Here is a 20,286-nt window from a genome sequence, read left to right as displayed (position 1 = left end):
CTAGAAAATGTGTGCAGTTTTCATTCCAAAAAGTGGCATACACCAATATGCCAACCTCCTTGCCTATATTTTATTTCTACATATAAAAATACCAAACCATTCTGATTTATTCCATAGCCACCTAACGCCAACAAATGGTAATAGAAGTATATCATTACAGTTGGTACATTTTGTTTTCTCTATCTGCTATTCCATTTGTATGGATCTATGAGGGTTTCCTTTAAGTACACATCTCAATATATTATAGTTTGGGTTGTTATTTATGCATGCCATAACATTTGTATTATTATTTTTCCACTGTGTCTGAAATGGAATTTTGGAGAAATAAAAGTTATAGCCTCCCCGTCAGGGAATTGAACCCCGGTCTCCCGCGTGACAGGCGGGGATACTCACCACTATACTAACGAGGATCGGCTGTGGGCTGTGATTTCTGGTCCAGTCCAGAAAAGTGATGTTCAACTAAGAGTTGTTATAATTTCCTTGGGTAATGAAAATGATTGAAATCATTTATACATCAATTTGTTAGTGTACTCTTTCACCATATATCAGATCCATGTCGATTCTTCTGCATCATGAGCTAGGTCAAATGCTTATAGAAATTGCCACAGCTATCATTTTCTTACTCTACCCATGTCCGATAATCCCTGGACTGAGATGTTCTAGGATTTTACTGTTGATTTGCCAGTGTTTATAGGTATTTCTATGAATTGATTTATGGTTGACCATTTCTGATGCTTGATTGTATATTTAGTAATTCAAGATCCTTTAAAAAGCTCAAATGAATTTAGCAAAACCCATTACCCCTTATCAACTTTTTTCTAATTAGAATTTGCTTAGAAATCCTTGAATGGCTAAAAGACTATTATGCTAGAGACCAATGGTAGATCTGCATGAGGAATATTAAACTCCAAATCTCTTCTGCTAAATTATGCCCAAATTATGTGAATGCTATAAAAATTGATAATTTATTCTATTATTCAGCTACTGTTTCCAACTTAATTAAAAAATATATATATATGTATATATTCACTCTTCTTTTAAGGCACCAATAAATATCTATGCATTTTCTGGATATTCTATACCATACAATTTTAATACATGGGAATCCTGAATATAGACCCATATCGATGGAGCAGCCATCGCTGGACGGATCTTGCGCATGCACACGCCGGAGGCGGCGCATGGGTAGTGGGGGACCGTCGAACCACTTACGAGTGTTGTGCGCTTGCGAGTGTGTCTGAATCATGCCCATAGTCCTTAGGAAAATTTTTGGGTGCTTGCCAAAGACATGTAAATGAAGTGCTTGTTAAAAAATAAAATCCATTCTACTAACCATTGCAAAATGGAATTTGGGTCTTGAGGACCCACCTCATGGAGTTGGGCTTAGACAGCACAAGAAAATTGCTTGAGAAGTTACTTGACCTATACTGTTCTTGAGAATGGGGCCCAACAATGTGGTCTTTCAATGCTAGAAATGTCAAAATAATTCTGAATGTTGTAGTTTGATGTCCTAGAAAATGTGTGCAGTTTTCATTCCAAAAAGTGGCATACACCAATATGCCAACCTCCTTGCCTATATTTTATTTCTACATATAAAAATACCAAACCATTCTGATTTATTCCATAGCCACCTAACGCCAACAAATGGTAATAGAAGTATATCATTACAGTTGGTACATTTTGTTTTCTCTATCTGCTATTCCATTTGTATGGATCTATGAGGGTTTCCTTTAAGTACACATCTCAATATATTATAGTTTGGGTTGTTATTTATGCATGCCATAACATTTGTATTATTATTTTTCCACTGTGTCTGAAATGGAATATTGGAAAAATAAAAGTTATAGCCTCCCCGTCGGGGAATTGAACCCCGGTCTCCCGCGTGACAGGCGGGGATACTCACCACTATACTAACGAGGATCGGCTGTGTGCTGTGATTTCTGGTCCAGTCCAGAAAAGTGATGTTCAACTAAGAGTTGTTATAATTTCCTTGGGTAATGAAAATGATTGAAATCATTTATACATCAATTTGTTAGTGTACTCTTTCACCATATATCAGATCCATGTCGATTCTTCTGCATCATGAGCTAGGTCAAATGCTTATAGAAATTGCCCCAGCTATCATTTTCTTACTCTACCCATGTCCGATAATCCCTGGACTGAGATGTTCTAGGATTTTACTGTTGATTTGCCAGTGTTTATAGGTATTTCTATGAATTGATTTATGGTTGACCATTTCTGATGCTTGATTGTATATTTAGTAATTCAAGATCCTTTAAAAAGCTCAAATGAATTTAGCAAAACCCATTACCCCTTATCAACTTTTTTCTAATTAGAATTTGCTTAGAAATCCTTGAATGGCTAAAAGACTATTATGCTAGAGACCAATGGTAGCTCTGCATGAGGAATATTAAACTCCAAATCTCTTCTGCTAAATTATGCCCAAATTATGTGAATGCTATAAAAATTGATAATTTATTCTATTATTCAGCTACTGTTTCCAACTTAATAAAAAAATATATATATATGTATATATTCACTCTTCTTTTAAGGCACCAATAAATATCTATGCATTTTCTGGATATTCTATACCATACAATTTTAATACATGGGAATCCTGAATATAGACCCATATCGATGGAGCAGCCATCGCTGGACGGATCTTGCGCATGCACACGCCGGAGGCGGCGCATGGGTAGTGGGGGACCGTCGAACCACTTACGAGTGTTGTGCGCTTGCGAGTGTGTCTGAATCATGCCCATAGTCCTTAGGAAAATTTTTGGGTGCTTGCCAAAGACATGTAAATGAAGTGCTTGTTAAAAAATTAAATCCATTCTACTAACCATTGCAAAATGGAATTTGGGTCTTGAGGACCCACCTCATGGAGTTGGGCTTAGACAGCACAAGAAAATTGCTTGAGAAGTTACTTGACCTATACTGTTCTTGAGAATGGGGCCCAACAATGTGGTCTTTCAATGCTAGAAATGTCAAAATAATTCTGAATGTTGTAGTTTGATGTCCTAGAAAATGTGTGCAGTTTTCATTCCAAAAAGTGGCATACACCAATATGCCAACCTCCTTGCCTATATTTTATTTCTACATATAAAAATACCAAACCATTCTGATTTATTCCATAGCCACCTAACGCCAACAAATGGTAATAGAAGTATATCATTACAGTTGGTACATTTTGTTTTCTCTATCTGCTATTCCATTTGTATGGATCTATGAGGGTTTCCTTTAAGTACACATCTCAATATATTATAGTTTGGGTTGTTATTTATGCATGCCATAACATTTGTATTATTATTTTTCCACTGTGTCTGAAATGGAATTTTGGAGAAATAAAAGTTATAGCCTCCCCGTCGGGGAATTGAACCCCGGTCTCCCGCGTGACAGGCGGGGATACTCACCACTATACTAACGAGGATCGGCTGTGTGCTGTGATTTCTGGTCCAGTCCAGAAAAGTGATGTTCAACTAAGAGTTGTTATAATTTCCTTGGGTAATGAAAATGATTGAAATCATTTATACATCAATTTGTTAGTGTACTCTTTCACCATATATCAGATCCATGTCGATTCTTCTGCATCATGAGCTAGGTCAAATGCTTATAGAAATTGCCCCATCTATCATTTTCTTACTCTACCCATGTCCGATAATCCCTGGACTGAGATGTTCTAGGATTTTACTGTTGATTTGCCAGTGTTTATAGGTATTTCTATGAATTGATTTATGGTTGACCATTTCTGATGCTTGATTGTATATTTAGTAATTCAAGATCCTTTAAAAAGCTCAAATGAATTTAGCAAAACCCATTACCCCTTATCAACTTTTTTCTAATTAGAATTTGCTTAGAAATCCTTGAATGGCTAAAAGACTATTATGCTAGAGACCAATGGTAGCTCTGCATGAGGAATATTAAACTCCAAATCTCTTCTGCTAAATTATGCCCAAATTATGTGAATGCTATAAAAATTGATAATTTATTCTATTATTCAGCTACTGTTTCCAACTTAATTAAAAAAAATATATATATGTATATATTCACTCTTCCTTAAGGCACCAATAAATATCTATGCATTTTCTGGATATTCTATACCATACAATTTTAATACATGGGAATCCTGAATATAAAGTCCAATAAATGCTGGATTTGCCATGTTGTACATGTTCTAAGCAATATCTTTTAGATTATAGCTGATATAGGGCCTGATTCAGAGCCGCTTGCTGCTAGTGAGTGCTTGCTCAGAACAAGGGCGGTTTTTTATGTTTTGTATTTGTTTTTTTCTTTCATCAGGCCGCTCGCTAAGCTGTGGGTGACCTCCCACAGCTTTTGCGAGTGGCCTGGAGCCCATCGCGATTATCGTGACCATCAGGCTTGCGAGGAGACCCTGTGGAAGGGTCTGAGCTCTCACAAGCCCGAGTAAACTTCCTGCTCTAATAGAACAGGAAGTCCACTACTGACATCACTAGTGATGTCAGTAGGGCCACTCACAAACACCAGGCGTTCCTAAGGGAATGCCTGTATTTGTGCAGCCACCCCCCCTCCCCGCATACAAAATGCGGTGAGTTATCAATCAACATTGACAGCCGCTCCGTCTTGTAGCTAGACCCATATCGATGGAGCAGCTGTCGCTGGATGGATCTTGCGCATGCACACGCCGGAGGCGGCGCATGGGTAGTGGGGGACCGTCGAACCACTTACGAGTGTTGTGCGCTTGCGAGTGTGTCTGAATCATGCCCATAGTCCTTAGGAAAAATTTTGGGTGCTTGCCAAAGACATGTAAATGAAGTGCTTGTTAAAAAATAAAATCCATTCTACTAACCATTGCAAAATGGAATTTGGGTCTTGAGGACCCACCTCATGGAGTTGGGCTTAGACAGCACAAGAAAATTGCTTGAGAAGTTACTTGACCTATACTGTTCTTGAGAATGGGGCCCAACAATGTGGTCTTTCAATGCTAGAAATGTCAAAATAATTCTGAATGTTGTAGTTTGATGTCCTAGAAAATGTGTGCAGTTTTCATTCCAAAAAGTGGCATACACCAATATGCCAACCTCCTTGCCTATATTTTATTTCTACATATAAAAATGTAAGTATGTATAAACCTTCCCAAAATACCAAACCATTCTGATTTATTCCATAGCCACCTAACGCCAACAAATGGTAATAGAAGTATATCATTACAGTTGGTACATTTTGTTTTCTCTATCTGCTATTCCATTTGTATGGATCTATGAGGGTTTCCTTTAAGTACACATCTCAATATATTATAGTTTGGGTTGTTATTTATGCATGCCATAACATTTGTATTATTATTAAAGCCTCCCCGTCGGGGAATTGAACCCCGGTCTCCCGCGTGACAGGCGGGGATACTCACCACTATACTAACGAGGATCGGCTGTGTGCTGTGATTTCTGGTCCAGTCCAGAAAAGTGATGTTCAACTAAGAGTTGTTATAATTTCCTTGGGTAATGAAAATGATTGAAATCATTTATACATCAATTTGTTAGTGTACTCTTTCACCATATATCAGATCCATGTCGATTCTTCTGCATCATGAGCTAGGTCAAATGCTTATAGAAATTGCCCCAGCTATCATTTTCTTACTCTACCCATGTCCGATAATCCCTGGACTGAGATGTTCTAGGATTTTACTGTTGATTTGCCAGTGTTTATAGGTATTTCTATGAATTGATTTATGGTTGACCATTTCTGATGCTTGATTGTATATTTAGTAATTCAAGATCCTTTAAAAAGCTCAAATGAATTTAGCAAAACCCATTACCCCTTATCAACTTTTTTCTAATTAGAATTTGCTTAGAAATCCTTGAATGGCTAAAAGACTATTATGCTAGAGACCAATGGTAGCTCTGCATGAGGAATATTAAACTCCAAATCTCTTCTGCTAAATTATGCCCAAATTATGTGAATGCTATAAAAATTGATAATTTATTCTATTATTCAGCTACTGTTTCCAACTTAATTAAAAAAAATATATATATGTATATATTCACTCTTCTTTTAAGGCACCAATAAATATCTATGCATTTTCTGGATATTCTATACCATACAATTTTAATACATGGGAATCCTGAATATAGACCCATATCGATGGAGCAGCCATCGCTGGATGGATCTTGCGCATGCACACGCCGGAGGCGGCGCATGGGTAGTGGGGGACCATCGAACCACTTACGAGTGTTGTGCGCTTGCGAGTGTGTCTGAATCATGCCCATAGTCCTTAGGAAAATTTTTGGGTGCTTGCCAAAGACATGTAAATGAAGTGCTTGTTAAAAAATAAAATCCATTCTACTAACCATTGCAAAATGGAATTTGGGTCTTGAGGACCCACCTCATGGAGTTGGGCTTAGACAGCACAAGAAAATTGCTTGAGAAGTTACTTGACCTATACTGTTCTTGAGAATGGGGCCCAACAATGTGGTCTTTCAATGCTAGAAATGTCAAAATAATTCTGAATGTTGTAGTTTGATGTCCTAGAAAATGTGTGCAGTTTTCATTCCAAAAAGTGGCATACACCAATATGCCAACCTCCTTGCCTATATTTTATTTCTACATATAAAAATACCAAACCATTCTGATTTATTCCATAGCCACCTAACGCCAACAAATGGTAATAGAAGTATATCATTACAGTTGGTACATTTTGTTTTCTCTATCTGCTATTCCATTTGTATGGATCTATGAGGGTTTCCTTTAAGTACACATCTCAATATATTATAGTTTGGGTTGTTATTTATGCATGCCATAACATTTGTATTATTATTTTTCCACTGTGTCTGAAATGGAATATTGGAGAAATAAAAGTTATAGCCTCCCCGTCAGGGAATTGAACCCCGGTCTCCCGCGTGACAGGCGGGGATACTCACCACTATACTAACGAGGATCGGCTGTGTGCTGTGATTTCTGGTCCAGTCCAGAAAAGTGATGTTCAACTAAGAGTTGTTATAATTTCCTTGGGTAATGAAAATGATTGAAATCATTTATACATCAATTTGTTAGTGTACTCTTTCACCATATATCAGATCCATGTCGATTCTTCTGCATCATGAGCTAGGTCAAATGCTTATAGAAATTGCCCCAGCTATCATTTTCTTACTCTACCCATGTCCGATAATCCCTGGACTGAGATGTTCTAGGATTTTACTGTTGATTTGCCAGTGTTTATAGGTATTTCTATGAATTGATTTATGGTTGACCATTTCTGATGCTTGATTGTATATTTAGTAATTCAAGATCCTTTAAAAAGCTCAAATGAATTTAGCAAAACCCATTACCCCTTATCAACTTTTTTCTAATTAGAATTTGCTTAGAAATCCTTGAATGGCTAAAAGACTATTATGCTAGAGACCAATGGTAGCTCTGCATGAGGAATATTAAACTCCAAATCTCTTCTGCTAAATTATGCCCAAATTATGTGAATGCTATAAAAATTGATAATTTATTCTATTATTCAGCTACTGTTTCCAACTTAATTAAAATATATATATATATGTATATATTCACTCTTCTTTTAAGGCACCAATAAATATCTATGCATTTTCTGGATATTCTATACCATACAATTTTAATACATGGGAATCCTGAATATAGACCCATATCGATGGAGCAGCCATCGCTGGACGGATCTTGCGCATGCACACGCCGGAGGCGGCGCATGGGTAGTGGGGGACCGTCGAACCACTTACGAGTGTTGTGTGCTTGCGAGTGTGTCTGAATCATGCCCATAGTCCTTAGGAAAATTTTTGGGTGCTTGCCAAAGCATTGTAAATGAAGTGCTTGTTAAAAAATTAAATCCATTCTACTAACCATTGCAAAATGGAATTTGGGTCTTGAGGACCCACCTCATGGAGTTGGGCTTAGACAGCACAAGAAAATTGCTTGAGAAGTTACTTGACCTATACTGTTCTTGAGAATGGGGCCCAACAATGTGGTCTTTCAATGCTAGAAATGTCAAAATAATTCTGAATGTTGTAGTTTGATGTCCTAGAAAATGTGTGCAGTTTTCATTCCAAAAAGTGGCATACACCAATATGCCAACCTCCTTGCCTATATTTTATTTCTACATATAAAAATACCAAACCATTCTGATTTATTCCATAGCCACCTAACGCCAACAAATGGTAATAGAAGTATATCATTACAGTTGGTACATTTTGTTTTCTCTATCTGCTATTCCATTTGTATGGATCTATGAGGGTTTCCTTTAAGTACACATCTCAATATATTATAGTTTGGGTTGTTATTTATGCATGCCATAACATTTGTATTATTATTTTTCCACTGTGTCTGAAATGGAATTTTGGAGAAATAAAAGTTATAGCCTCCCCGTCGGGGAATTGAACCCCGGTCTCCCGCGTGACAGGCGGGGATACTCACCACTATACTAACGAGGATCGGCTGTGTGCTGTGATTTCTGGTCCAGTCCAGAAAAGTGATGTTCAACTAAGAGTTGTTATAATTTCCTTGGGTAATGAAAATGATTGAAATCATTTATACATCAATTTGTTAGTGTACTCTTTCACCATATATCAGATCCATGTCGATTCTTCTGCATCATGAGCTAGGTCAAATGCTTATAGAAATTGCCACAGCTATCATTTTCTTACTCTACCCATGTCCGATAATCCCTGGACTGAGATGTTCTAGGATTTTACTGTTGATTTGCCAGTGTTTATAGGTATTTCTATGAATTGATTTATGGTTGACCATTTCTGATGCTTGATTGTATATTTAGTAATTCAAGATCCTTTAAAAAGCTCAAATGAATTTAGCAAAACCCTTTACCCCTTATCAACTTTTTTCTAATTAGAATTTGCTTAGAAATCCTTGAATGGCTAAAAGACTATTATGCTAGAGACCAATGGTAGCTCTGCATGAGGAATATTAAACTCCAAATCTCTTCTGCTAAATTATGCCCAAATTATGTGAATGCTATAAAAATTGATAATTTATTCTATTATTCAGCTACTGTTTCCAACTTAATTAAAAAAAATATATATATATGTATATATTCACTCTTCTTTTAAGGCACCAATAAATATCTATGCATTTTCTGGATATTCTATACCATACAATTTTAATACATGGGAATCCTGAATATAGACCCATATCGATGGAGCAGCCATCGCTGGACGGATCTTGCGCATGCACACGCCGGAGGCGGCGCATGGGTAGTGGGGGACCGTCGAACCACTTACGAGTGTTGTGCGCTTGCGAGTGTGTCTGAATCATGCCCATAGTCCTTAGGAAAATTTTTGGGTGCTTGCCAAAGACATGTAAATGAAGTGCTTGTTAAAAAATAAAATCCATTCTACTAACCATTGCAAAATGGAATTTGGGTCTTGAGGACCCACCTCATGGAGTTGGGCTTAGACAGCACAAGAAAATTGCTTGAGAAGTTACTTGACCTATACTGTTCTTGAGAATGGGGCCCAACAATGTGGTCTTTCAATGCTAGAAATGTCAAAATAATTCTGAATGTTGTAGTTTGATGTCCTAGAAAATGTGTGCAGTTTTCATTCCAAAAAGTGGCATACACCAATATGCCAACCTCCTTGCCTATATTTTATTTCTACATATAAAAATACCAAACCATTCTGATTTATTCCATAGCCACCTAACGCCAACAAATGGTAATAGAAGTATATCATTACAGTTGGTACATTTTGTTTTCTCTATCTGCTATTCCATTTGTATGGATCTATGAGGGTTTCCTTTAAGTACACATCTCAATATATTATAGTTTGGGTTGTTATTTATGCATGCCATAACATTTGTATTATTATTTTTCCACTGTGTCTGAAATGGAATTTTGGAGAAATAAAAGTTATAGCCTCCCCGTCGGGGAATTGAACCCCGGTCTCCCGCGTGACAGGCGGGGATACTCACCACTATACTAACGAGGATCGGCTGTGTGCTGTGATTTCTGGTCCAGTCCAGAAAAGTGATGTTCAACTAAGAGTTGTTATAATTTCCTTGGGTAATGAAAATGATTGAAATCATTTATACATCAATTTGTTAGTGTACTCTTTCACCATATATCAGATCCATGTCGATTCTTCTGCATCATGAGCTAGGTCAAATGCTTATAGAAATTGCCCCAGCTATCATTTTCTTACTCTACCCATGTCCGATAATCCCTGGACTGAGATGTTCTAGGATTTTACTGTTGATTTGCCAGTGTTTATAGGTATTTCTATGAATTGATTTATGGTTGACCATTTCTGATGCTTGATTGTATATTTAGTAATTCAAGATCCTTTAAAAAGCTCAAATGAATTTAGCAAAACCCATTACCCCTTATCAACTTTTTTCTAATTAGAATTTGCTTAGAAATCCTTGAATGGCTAAAAGACTATTATGCTAGAGACCAATGGTAGCTCTGCATGAGGAATATTAAACTCCAAATCTCTTCTGCTAAATTATGCCCTAAATTTATGTTTTGTATTTGTTTTTTTCTTTCATCAGGCCGCTCGCTAAGCTGTGGGTGACCTCCCACAGCTTTTGCGAGTGGCCTGGAGCCCATCGCGATTATCGTGACCATCAGGCTTGCGAGGAGACCCTGTGGAAGGGTCTGAGCTCTCACAAGCCCGAGTAAACTTCCTGCTCTAATAGAACAGGAAGTCCACTACTGACATCACTAGTGATGTCAGTAGGGCCACTCACAAACACCAGGCGTTCCTAAGGGAATGCCTGCATTTGTGCAGCCACCCCCCCTCCCCGCATACAAAACGCGGTGAGTTATCAATCAACATTGACAGCCGCTCCGTCTTGTAGCTAGACCCATATCGATGGAGCAGCTGTCGCTGGATGGATCTTGCGCATGCACACGCCGGAGGCGGCGCATGGGTAGTGGGGGACCGTCGAACCACTTACGAGTGTTGTGCGCTTGCGAGTGTGTCTGAATCATGCCCATAGTCCTTAGGAAAAATTTTGGGTTCTTGCCAAAGACATGTAAATGAAGTGCTTGTTAAAAAATAAAATCCATTCTACTAACCATTGCAAAATGGAATTTGGGTCTTGAGGACCCACCTCATGGAGTTGGGCTTAGACAGCACAAGAAAATTGCTTGAGAAGTTACTTGACCTATACTGTTCTTGAGAATGGGGCCCAACAATGTGGTCTTTCAATGCTAGAAATGTCAAAATAATTCTGAATGTTGTAGTTTGATGTCCTAGAAAATGTGTGCAGTTTTCATTCCAAAAAGTGGCATACACCAATATGCCAACCTCCTTGCCTATATTTTATTTCTACATATAAAAATACCAAACCATTCTGATTTATTCCATAGCCACCTAACGCCAACAAATGGTAATAGAAGTATATCATTACAGTTGGTACATTTTGTTTTCTCTATCTGCTATTCCATTTGTATGGATCTATGAGGGTTTCCTTTAAGTACACATCTCAATATATTATAGTTTGGGTTGTTATTTATGCATGCCATAACATTTGTATTATTATTTTTCCACTGTGTCTGAAATGGAATTTTGGAGAAATAAAAGTTATAGCCTCCCCGTCAGGGAATTGAACCCCAGTCTCCCGCGTGACAGGCGGGGATACTCACCACTATACTAACGAGGATCGGATGTGTGCTGTGATTTCTGGTCCAGTCCAGAAAAGTGATGTTCAACTAAGAGTTGTTATAATTTCCTTGGGTAATGAAAATGATTGAAATCATTTATACATCAATTTGTTAGTGTACTCTTTCACCATATATCAGATCCATGTCGATTCTTCTGCATCATGAGCTAGGTCAAATGCTTATAGAAATTGCCCCAGCTATCATTTTCTTACTCTACCCATGTCCGATAATCCCTGGACTGAGATGTTCTAGGATTTTACTGTTGATTTGCCAGTGTTTATAGGTATTTCTATGAATTGATTTATGGTTGACCATTTCTGATGCTTGATTGTATATTTAGTAATTCAAGATCCTTTAAAAAGCTCAAATGAATTTAGCAAAACCCATTACCCCTTATCAACTTTTTTCTAATTAGAATTTGCTTAGAAATCCTTGAATGGCTAAAAGACTATTATGCTAGAGACCAATGGTAGCTCTGCATGAGGAATATTAAACTCCAAATCTCTTCTGCTAAATTATGCCCAAATTATGTGAATGCTATAAAAATTGATAATTTATTCTATTATTCAGCTACTGTTTCCAACTTAATTAAAAAAAATATATATATGTATATATTCACTCTTCTTTTAAGGCACCAATAAATATCTATGCATTTTCTGGATATTCTATACCATACAATTTTAATACATGGGAATCCTGAATATAAAGTCCAATAAATGCTGGATTTGCCATGTTGTACATGTTCTAAGCAATATCTTTTAGATTATAGCTGATATAGGGCCTGATTCAGAGCCGCTTGCTGCTAGTGAGTGCTTGCTCAGAACAAGGGCGGTTTTTTATGTTTTGTATTTGTTTTTTTCTTTCATCAGGCCGCTCGCTAAGCTGTGGGTGACCTCCCACAGCTTTTGCGAGTGGCCTGGAGCCCATCGCGATTATCGTGACCATCAGGCTTGCGAGGAGACCCTGTGGAAGGGTCTGAGCTCTCACAAGCCCGAGTAAACTTCCTGCTCTAATAGAACAGGAAGTCCACTACTGACATCACTAGTGATGTCAGTAGGGCCACTCACAAACACCAGGCGTTCCTAAGGGAATGCCTGCATTTGTGCAGCCACCCCCCCTCCCCGCATACAAAACGCGGTGAGTTATCAATCAACATTGACAGCCGCTCCGTCTTGTAGCTAGACCCATATCGATGGAGCAGCTGTCGCTGGATGGATCTTGCGCATGCACACGCCGGAGGCGGCGCATGGGTAGTGGGGGACCGTCGAACCACTTACGAGTGTTGTGCGCTTGCGAGTGTGTCTGAATCATGCCCATAGTCCTTAGGAAAAATTTTGGGTGCTTGCCAAAGACATGTAAATGAAGTGCTTGTTAAAAAATAAAATCCATTCTACTAACCATTGCAAAATGGAATTTGGGTCTTGAGGACCCACCTCATGGAGTTGGGCTTAGACTGCACAAGAAAATTGCTTGAGAAGTTACTTGACCTATACTGTTCTTGAGAATGGGGCCCAACAATGTGGTCTTTCAATGCTAGAAATGTCAAAATAATTCTGAATGTTGTAGTTTGATGTCCTAGAAAATGTGTGCAGTTTTCATTCCAAAAAGTGGCATACACCAATATGCCAACCTCCTTGCCTATATTTTATTTCTACATATAAAAATGTAAGTATGTATAAACCTTCCCAAAATACCAAACCATTCTGATTTATTCCATAGCCACCTAACGCCAACAAATGGTAATAGAAGTATATCATTACAGTTGGTACATTTTGTTTTCTCTATCTGCTATTCCATTTGTATGGATCTATGAGGGTTTCCTTTAAGTACACATCTCAATATATTATAGTTTGGGTTGTTATTTATGCATGCCATAACATTTGTATTATTATTAAAGCCTCCCCGTCGGGGAATTGAACCCCGGTCTCCCGCGTGACAGGCGGGGATACTCACCACTATACTAACGAGGATCGGATGTGTGCTGTGATTTCTGGTCCAGTCCAGAAAAGTGATGTTCAACTAAGAGTTGTTATAATTTCCTTGGGTAATGAAAATGATTGAAATCATTTATACATCAATTTGTTAGTGTACTCTTTCACCATATATCAGATCCATGTCGATTCTTCTGCATCATGAGCTAGGTCAAATGCTTATAGAAATTGCCCCAGCTATCATTTTCTTACTCTACCCATGTCCGATAATCCCTGGACTGAGATGTTCTAGGATTTTACTGTTGATTTGCCAGTGTTTATAGGTATTTCTATGAATTGATTTATGGTTGACCATTTCTGATGCTTGATTGTATATTTAGTAATTCAAGATCCTTTAAAAAGCTCAAATGAATTTAGCAAAACCCATTACCCCTTATCAACTTTTTTCTAATTAGAATTTGCTTAGAAATCCTTGAATGGCTAAAAGACTATTATGCTAGAGACCAATGGTAGCTCTGCATGAGGAATATTAAACTCCAAATCTCTTCTGCTAAATTATGCCCAAATTATGTGAATGCTATAAAAATTGATAATTTATTCTATTATTCAGCTACTGTTTCCAACTTAATTAAAAAAAATATATATATGTATATATTCACTCTTCTTTTAAGGCACCAATAAATATCTATGCATTTTCTGGATATTCTATACCATACAATTTTAATACATGGGAATCCTGAATATAAAGTCCAATAAATGCTGGATTTGCCATGTTGTACATGTTCTAAGCAATATCTTTTAGATTATAGCTGATATAGGGCCTGATTCAGAGCCGCTTGCTGCTAGTGAGTGCTTGCTCAGAACAAGGGCGGTTTTTTATGTTTTGTATTTGTTTTTTTCTTTCATCAGGCCGCTCGCTAAGCTGTGGGTGACCTCCCACAGCTTTTGCGAGTGGCCTGGAGCCCATCGCGATTATCGTGACCATCAGGCTTGCGAGGAGACCCTGTGGAAGGGTCTGAGCTCTCACAAGCCCGAGTAAACTTCCTGCTCTAATAGAACAGGAAGTCCACTACTGACATCACTAGTGATGTCAGTAGGGCCACCCACAAACACCAGGCGTTCCTAAGGGAATGCCTGTATTTGTGCAGCCACCCCCCCTCCCCGCATACAAAACGCGGTGAGTTATCAATCAACATTGACAGCCACTCTGTCTTGTACCTAGACCCATATCGATGGAGCAGCCATCGCTGGATGGATCTTGCGCATGCACATGACGGAGGCGGCGCATGGGTAGTGGGGGACCGTCGAACCACTTACGAGTGTTGTGCGCTTGCGAGTGTGTCTGAATCAGGCCCATAGTCCTTAGGAAAATTTTTGGGTGCTTGCCAAAGACATGTAAATGAAGTGCTTGTTAAAAAATAAAATCCATTCTACTAACCATTGCAAAATGGAATTTGGGTCTGGAGGAACCAACTCATGGAGTTGGGCTTAGACAGCACAATAAAATTGCTTGAGAAGTTACTTGACCTATACTGTTCTTGAGAATGGGGCCCAGCAATGTGGTCTTTCAATGCTAGAAATGTCAAAATAATTCTGAATGTTGTAGTTTGATGTCCTAGAAAATGTGTGCAGTTTTCATTCCAAAAAGTGGCATACACCAATATGCCAACCTCCTTGCCTATATTTTATTTCTACATATAAAAATGTAAGTATGTATAAACCTTCCCAAAATACCAAACCATTCTGATTTATTCCATAGCCACCTAACGCCAACAAATGGTAATAGAAGTATATCATTACAGTTGGTACATTTTGTTTTCTCTATCTGCTATTCCATTTGTATGGAGGGTTTCCTTTAAATACACATCTCAATATATTATAGTTTGGGTTGTTATTTATGCATGCCATAACATTTGTATTATTATTAAAGCCTCCCCGTCGGGGAATTGAACCCCGGTCTCCCGCGTGACAGGCGGGGATACTCACCACTATACTAACGAGGATCGGCTGTGTGCTGTGATTTCTGGTCCAGTCCAGAAAAGTGATGTTCAACTAAGAGTTGTTATAATTTCCTTGGGTAATGAAAATGATTGAAATCATTTATACATCAATTTGTTAGTGTACTCTTTCACCATATATCAGATCCATGTCGATTCTTCTGCATCATGAGCTAGGTCAAATGCTTATAGAAATTGCCCCAGCTATCATTTTCTTACTCTACCCATGTCCGATAATCCCTGGACTGAGATGTTCTAGGATTTTACTGTTGATTTGCCAGTGTTTATAGGTATTTCTATGAATTGATTTATGGTTGACCATTTCTGATGCTTGATTGTATATTTAGTAATTCAAGATCCTTTAAAAAGCTCAAATGAATTTAGCAAAACCCATTACCCCTTATCAACTTTTTTCTAATTAGAATTTGCTTAGAAATCCTTGAATGGCTAAAAGACTATTATGCTAGAGACCAATGGTAGCTCTGCATGAGGAATATTAAACTCCAAATCTCTTCTGCTAAATTATGCCCAAATTATGTGAATGCTATAAAAATTGATAATTTATTCTATTATTCAGCTACTGTTTCCAACTTAATTAAAAAAAATATATATATGTATATATTCACTCTTCTTTTAAGGCACCAATAAATATCTATGCATTTTCTGGATATTCTATACCATACAATTTTAATACATGGGAATCCTGAATATAGACCCATATCGATGGAGCAGCCATCGCTGGACGGATCTTGCGCATGCACACGCCGGAGGCGGCGCATGGGTAGTGGGGGACCGTCGAACCACTTACGAGTGTTGTGCGCTTGCGAGTGTGTCTGAATCATGCCCATAGTCCTTAGGAAAAATTTTGGGTTCTTGCCAAAGACATGTAAATGAAGTGCTTGTTAAAAAATAAAATCCATTCTACTAACCATTGCAAAATGGAATTTGGGTCTTGAGGACCCACCTCATGGAGTTGGGCTTAGACAGCACAAGAAAATTGCTTGAGAAGTTACTTGACCTATACTGTTCTTGAGAATGGGGCCCAACAATGTGGTCTTTCAATGCTAGAAATGTCAAAATAATTCTGAATGTTGTAGTTTGATGTCCTAGAAAATGTGTGCAGTTTTCATTCCAAAAAGTGGCATACACCAATATGCCAACCTCCTTGCCTATATTTTATTTCTACATATAAAAATACCAAACCATTCTGATTTATTCCATAGCCACCTAACGCCAACAAATGGTAATATAAGTATATCATTACAGTTGGTACATTTTGTTTTCTCTATCTGCTATTCCATTTGTATGGATCTATGAGGGTTTCCTTTAAGTACACATCTCAATATATTATAGTTTGGGTTGTTATTTATGCATGCCATAACATTTGTATTATTATTTTTCCACTGTGTCTGAAATGGAATATTGGAGAAATAAAAGTTATAGCCTCCCCGTCGGGGAATTGAACCCCGGTCTCCCGCGTGACAGGCGGGGATACTCACCACTATACTAACGAGGATCGGCTGTGTGCTGTGATTTCTGGTCCAGTCCAGAAAAGTGATGTTCAACTAAGAGTTGTTATAATTTCCTTGGGTAATGAAAATGATTGAAATCATTTATACATCAATTTGTTAGTGTACTCTTTCACCATATATCAGATCCATGTCGATTCTTCTGCATCATGAGCTAGGTCAAATGCTTATAGAAATTGCCCCAGCTATCATTTTCTTACTCTACCCATGTCCGATAATCCCTGGACTGAGATGTTCTAGGATTTTACTGTTGATTTGCCAGTGTTTATAGGTATTTCTATGAATTGATTTATGGTTGACCATTTCTGATGCTTGATTGTATATTTAGTAATTCAAGATCCTTTAAAAAGCTCAAATGAATTTAGCAAAACCCATTACCCCTTATCAACTTTTTTCTAATTAGAATTTGCTTAGAAATCCTTGAATGGCTAAAAGACTATTATGCTAGAGACCAATGGTAGCTCTGCATGAGGAATATTAAACTCCAAATCTCTTCTGCTAAATTATGCCCAAATTATGTGAATGCTATAAAAATTGATAATTTATTCTATTATTCAGCTACTGTTTCCAACTTAATTAAAAAAAATATATATATGTATATATTCACTCTTCTTTTAAGGCACCAATAAATATCTATGCATTTTCTGGATATTCTATACCATACAATTTTAATACATGGGAATCCTGAATATAGACCCATATCGATGGAGCAGCCATCGCTGGACGGATCTTGCGCATGCACACGCCGGAGGCGGCGCATGGGTAGTGGGGGACCGTCGAACCACTTACGAGTGTTGTGCGCTTGCGAGTGTGTCTGAATCATGCCCATAGTCCTTAGGAAAAATTTTGGGTTCTTGCCAAAGACATGTAAATGAAGTGCTTGTTAAAAAATAAAATCCATTCTACTAACCATTGCAAAATGGAATTTGGGTCTTGAGGACCCACCTCATGGAGTTGGGCTTAGACAGCACAAGAAAATTGCTTGAGAAGTTACTTGACCTATACTGTTCTTGAGAATGGGGCCCAACAATGTGGTCTTTCAATGCTAGAAATGTCAAAATAATTCTGAATGTTGTAGTTTGATGTCCTAGAAAATGTGTGCAGTTTTCATTCCAAAAAGTGGCATACACCAATATGCCAACCTCCTTGCCTATATTTTATTTCTACATATAAAAATACCAAACCATTCTGATTTATTCCATAGCCACCTAACGCCAACAAATGGTAATATAAGTATATCATTACAGTTGGTACATTTTGTTTTCTCTATCTGCTATTCCATTTGTATGGATCTATGAGGGTTTCCTTTAAGTACACATCTCAATATATTATAGTTTGGGTTGTTATTTATGCATGCCATAACATTTGTATTATTATTTTTCCACTGTGTCTGAAATGGAATATTGGAGAAATAAAAGTTATAGCCTCCCCGTCGGGGAATTGAACCCCGGTCTCCCGCGTGACAGGCGGGGATACTCACCACTATACTAACGAGGATCGGCTGTGTGCTGTGATTTCTGGTCCAGTCCAGAAAAGTGATGTTCAACTAAGAGTTGTTATAATTTCCTTGGGTAATGAAAATGATTGAAATCATTTATACATCAATTTGTTAGTGTACTCTTTCACCATATATCAGATCCATGTCGATTCTTCTGCATCATGAGCTAGGTCAAATGCTTATAGAAATTGCCCCAGCTATCATTTTCTTACTCTACCCATGTCCGATAATCCCTGGACTGAGATGTTCTAGGATTTTACTGTTGATTTGCCAGTGTTTATAGGTATTTCTATGAATTGATTTATGGTTGACCATTTCTGATGCTTGATTGTATATTTAGTAATTCAAGATCCTTTAAAAAGCTCAAATGAATTTAGCAAAACCCATTACCCCTTATCAACTTTTTTCTAATTAGAATTTGCTTAGAAATCCTTGAATGGCTAAAAGACTATTATGCTAGAGACCAATGGTAGCTCTGCATGAGGAATATTAAACTCCAAATCTCTTCTGCTAAATTATGCCCAAATTATGTGAATGCTATAAAAATTGATAATTTATTCTATTATTCAGCTACTGTTTCCAACTTAATAAAAAAAAATATATATATGTATATATTCACTCTTCTTTTAAGGCACCAATAAATATCTATGCATTTTCTGGATATTCTATACCATACAATTTTAATACATGGGAATCCTGAATATATAGTCCAATAAATGCTGGATTTGCCATGTTGTACATGTTCTAAGCAATATCTTTTAGATTATAGCTGATATAGGGCCTGATTCAGAGCCGCTTGCTGCTAGTGAGTGCTTGCTCAGAACAAGGGCGGTTTTTTATGTTTTGTATTTGTTTTTTTCTTTCATCAGGCCGCTCACTAAGCTGTGGGTGACCTCCCACAGCTTTTGCGAGTGGCCTGGAGCCCATCGCGATTATCGTGACCATCAGGCTTGCGAGGAGACCCTGTGGAAGGGTCTGAGCTCTCACAAGCCCGAGTAAACTTCCTGCTCTAATAGAACAGGAAGTCCACTACTGACATCACTAGTGATGTCAGTAGGGCCACCCACAAACACCAGGCGTTCCTAAGGGAATGCCTGTATTTGTGCAGCCACCCCCCCTCCCCGCATACAAAACGCGGTGAGTTATCAATCAACATTGACAGCCACTCTGTCTTGTACCTAGACCCATATCGATGGAGCAGCCATCGCTGGATGGATCTTGCGCATGCACACGACGGAGGCGGCGCATGGGTAGTGGGGGACCGTCGAACCACTTACGAGTGTTGTGCGCTTGCGAGTGTGTCTGAATCAGGCCCATAGTCCTTAGGAAAATTTTTGGGTGCTTGCCAAAGACATGTAAATGAAGTGCTTGTTAAAAAATAAAATCCATTCTACTAACCATTGCAAAATGGAATTTGGGTCTGGAGGAACCAACTCATGGAGTTGGGCTTAGACAGCACAATAAAATTGCTTGAGAAGTTACTTGACCTATACTGTTCTTGAGAATGGGGCCCAGCAATGTGGTCTTTCAATGCTGGAAATGTCAAAATAATTCTGAATGTTGTAGTTTGATGTCCTAGAAAATGTGTGCAGTTTTCATTCCAAAAAGTGGCATACACCAATATGCCAACCTCCTTGCCTATATTTTATTTCTACATATAAAAATGTAAGTATGTATAAACCTTCCCAAAATACCAAACCATTCTGATTTATTCCATAGC

At 38.0% G+C, this 20,286-nt stretch overlaps 11 non-coding genes across 11 annotated transcripts; all 11 read right to left on the bottom strand.

The window, feature by feature from the left end:
- Positions 1-338: 338 nt before the first annotated feature.
- TRNAD-GUC (transfer RNA aspartic acid (anticodon GUC)) lies at positions 339-410 on the bottom strand. Its single transcript has one exon. It is a non-coding gene; the product is annotated as a tRNA-Asp (tRNA).
- A 1,438-nt stretch (positions 411-1,848) lies between these two features.
- On the bottom strand, positions 1,849-1,920 carry TRNAD-GUC (transfer RNA aspartic acid (anticodon GUC)). Its single transcript has one exon. It is a non-coding gene; the product is annotated as a tRNA-Asp (tRNA).
- Positions 1,921-3,358: 1,438 nt separating this feature from the next.
- On the bottom strand, positions 3,359-3,430 carry TRNAD-GUC (transfer RNA aspartic acid (anticodon GUC)). The gene has a single exon. It is a non-coding gene; the product is annotated as a tRNA-Asp (tRNA).
- Positions 3,431-5,328: 1,898 nt separating this feature from the next.
- On the bottom strand, positions 5,329-5,400 carry TRNAD-GUC (transfer RNA aspartic acid (anticodon GUC)). Its single transcript has one exon. It is a non-coding gene; the product is annotated as a tRNA-Asp (tRNA).
- A 1,438-nt stretch (positions 5,401-6,838) lies between these two features.
- TRNAD-GUC (transfer RNA aspartic acid (anticodon GUC)) lies at positions 6,839-6,910 on the bottom strand. The gene has a single exon. It is a non-coding gene; the product is annotated as a tRNA-Asp (tRNA).
- Positions 6,911-8,348: 1,438 nt separating this feature from the next.
- On the bottom strand, positions 8,349-8,420 carry TRNAD-GUC (transfer RNA aspartic acid (anticodon GUC)). The gene has a single exon. It is a non-coding gene; the product is annotated as a tRNA-Asp (tRNA).
- A 1,440-nt stretch (positions 8,421-9,860) lies between these two features.
- Positions 9,861-9,932, bottom strand: TRNAD-GUC (transfer RNA aspartic acid (anticodon GUC)). The gene has a single exon. It is a non-coding gene; the product is annotated as a tRNA-Asp (tRNA).
- Positions 9,933-13,509: 3,577 nt separating this feature from the next.
- Positions 13,510-13,581, bottom strand: TRNAD-GUC (transfer RNA aspartic acid (anticodon GUC)). The gene has a single exon. It is a non-coding gene; the product is annotated as a tRNA-Asp (tRNA).
- A 1,892-nt stretch (positions 13,582-15,473) lies between these two features.
- Positions 15,474-15,545, bottom strand: TRNAD-GUC (transfer RNA aspartic acid (anticodon GUC)). The gene has a single exon. It is a non-coding gene; the product is annotated as a tRNA-Asp (tRNA).
- A 1,438-nt stretch (positions 15,546-16,983) lies between these two features.
- TRNAD-GUC (transfer RNA aspartic acid (anticodon GUC)) lies at positions 16,984-17,055 on the bottom strand. Its single transcript has one exon. It is a non-coding gene; the product is annotated as a tRNA-Asp (tRNA).
- A 1,438-nt stretch (positions 17,056-18,493) lies between these two features.
- On the bottom strand, positions 18,494-18,565 carry TRNAD-GUC (transfer RNA aspartic acid (anticodon GUC)). Its single transcript has one exon. It is a non-coding gene; the product is annotated as a tRNA-Asp (tRNA).
- Positions 18,566-20,286: the final 1,721 nt, after the last annotated feature.

Source organism: Taudactylus pleione, unplaced genomic scaffold, assembly GCF_031769625.1.
Source record: "Taudactylus pleione unplaced genomic scaffold, aTauple2 ptg000282l, whole genome shotgun sequence".
Taxonomy (NCBI): domain Eukaryota; kingdom Metazoa; phylum Chordata; class Amphibia; order Anura; family Myobatrachidae; genus Taudactylus; species Taudactylus pleione.
This window is presented reverse-complemented; position numbering and strand designations above follow the sequence as displayed.